This window comes from Neofelis nebulosa, chromosome Y (genome assembly GCF_028018385.1).
Source record: "Neofelis nebulosa isolate mNeoNeb1 chromosome Y, mNeoNeb1.pri, whole genome shotgun sequence".
Lineage (NCBI taxonomy): Eukaryota > Metazoa > Chordata > Mammalia > Carnivora > Felidae > Neofelis > Neofelis nebulosa.
This window is the reverse complement of record NC_080801.1, coordinates 5,820,608-5,823,148: the sequence shown is the minus strand read 5'-3', so window position 1 is coordinate 5,823,148 and position 2,541 is coordinate 5,820,608.

Genomic DNA, 2,541 nt, shown 5'->3' with positions numbered 1-2,541 from the left:
TTTCTCAGTTCACATGCATACCCAGCTTGTGTGGGCTGCCTGGAGGCAGTCACGGCTTAGGAGGTCTGGATGTGCTCTGACCCCTGGTACTTGTGCGTTCCTTTGTGCGTTCCCCTGCAGCCCTGTGCCATCAGCAGCCTACTACGTCCATATGGACATGCACAGCTCACGGAAACCCACATGCACTGATACTGTCCCAGGACAGGACAGAGACAGAGAAAGAGAGATGGAGGTGTGGGAGGGAGGAAGCGTTCCCTAAAGAAAATGATCACAGGGACTCAGAGACAGACAGAGGCCAGAGGGACATGGAAGGAGGCCGAGGAAGGAGAGTAAGTCACAACTAGAGACAGCCACAGAGGGGGAGTGTGTGTGTGTGCCCGTGCCTGTGCCTGTGCGTGCGCGTGCGCGTGCGTATGCATGAGTGAAATTGTCTGGGACTGAGACGGGCGTGCTGCCACGATGCCTGGACTCTCGAACGCCCTCTTCTAGCAGAATGGAGGCCCGGTATTCTCAGGAATCTCAGCGTTTTCCGGAACATGACTCCCTTGCTTTGGGGCCTTAGCCCATCCTCAGGCTAGGGCCATAGAGCACAAGGGGTGGGAACTTGAGGCATGAGGCTCCAGACTAGGCCCGGCAGGTGGAGTGTCGAGGCCCAAGGTTTTTAAATGCCTGCTGCCTCCTTCTGGAGCCCACCAGCTTTTGGGAAGCACGCCCACGGCCACGTGGCCCTTCGGACACTGCAGTGGCTGTGGCTGTGGCTGTGGCTGTGGTGGAGGTGGGGCAGAGGCAGGGCAGTGAACTTTTTGACCACAGGTCCTTGGGGTGAAGGAGCTCCAGGCCAGACCCAGACAGTTGGCTGCTGTTCAGGAACCATCAGCTGGAGGGTGGTGGGCGTGGCTCCAGCATTGGAGCCCCTGCCTCCCCTCCCAGGTCTGGAGCAGGTTCTCTGCCTCCCCCTCCAGGGTGACCTCCCTGTGTGGTACATGCCCTTTTCCGCTTTGTCACCGACCACAACTGTCCTATGGGATGTCTCATATCAGAGAACTGGTGCTACACATCTCACCTCTTTGGGGAGGAGCCAAGATGGCAGACAGCATGGAAGCTTCTTAAGTGTCTCGTGTGCATGAAATACAGCCAGACCAACACTAAACCATCGTACCCACCCAGGAAACTGACTGGGGGATTAGCACAGCAATCTGCATATCCTGAACCTCCGAATTCAGCAGGTACGTGGCATGGAGAAGTGAACTTGGAGAGCGAGGAGGCGCAGGAAGGGAGGTGCTTTTGTGCGCGGAGAGGCAAAGGAGACTGGGCAGGTGGAAATTTTACTAATTTTCTTTAAAACTCTTCTACATTATTCTTTCCTTTTGTGTCTATATTCACAAATTCTATTTTACTCCCATCTTCTCCTTTTAGTCTACTTCAGTGTATTGAGTTTTCAAATTCTCACGACATTTCCCTTTTTAATATTTTTATTGGTATTTTCTAAATTTTTCTCCACTCCCACTATTTTTTTCTCTCCTGTGTCAAAACCACTTTATTTATTTATTTATTTTTTTAATTTTTTTTTCCAACGTTTTTTTTTTATTCATTTTTGGGACAGAGAGAGACAGAGCATGAACGGGGGAGGGGCAGAGAGAGAGGGAGACACAGAATCGGAAACAGGCTCCAGGCTCTGAGCCATCAGCCCAGAGCCTGACGCGGGGCTCGAAATCACGGACCGCGAGATCGTGACCTCGCTGAAGTCGGACGCTTACCGACTGCGCCACCCAGGCGCCCCTCAAAACCACTTTCAACACCCAGATGAAACATGCCTAGAATCTAGCATAATTCATTCCATTATTTACGTGTGTGTTTTTAAGTTTTTACTTTTAACATTTTACACTTTGAATATTTCATTTGAATTTTCCACCTCATGAGTTCCTTTTCTCCATTCCAAATGACAAAAGGAAGGAATTCACCCAGAAAGAAAGAGCATGAAGAAACGAGAGCCAGGGATTCAACCAACACAGGTACAAGCAAGATGTCTGGAGCAGCATTTAGAAGCACGATGATGAGAATACTAGCTGCAGTCCAATGTAGATTAGAGTCCCTTTGTGCAGAGAAAAAATGAAGTGAAAACTGGCCAGAATGAAATTAAAAATGATATAACTGAGCTGCAATGACGGATGGATGCAGCGGTGTCAAGGATGGATGAGACAGAAGAGAGAATCAGCGATTCAGAGGACAAACGTATGGAGACTATGGAAGCAGGAAAATCGAGGGAGATTAAGGGAAAGAGCACGATTGAAGAATTGGAGAAATCAGTGACTCATGCAGAAGGAACAACATCAGAATCATAGGGGTCCCGAGGAGGAAGAGCGAGAAATAGGGGTAGAAAGGTTATGTGAGCAAATCATAGTGGGAAATTTTGCTAACCTGGGGAAAGACACACCATCAAAATCCAGGAAGCACCGAGGACCCCATTAGATTCAACAAAAACTGACCCTCAGCAAGGCATATCATATTCAAACTCACAAAGTACTCAGGCAAAGAGAATCA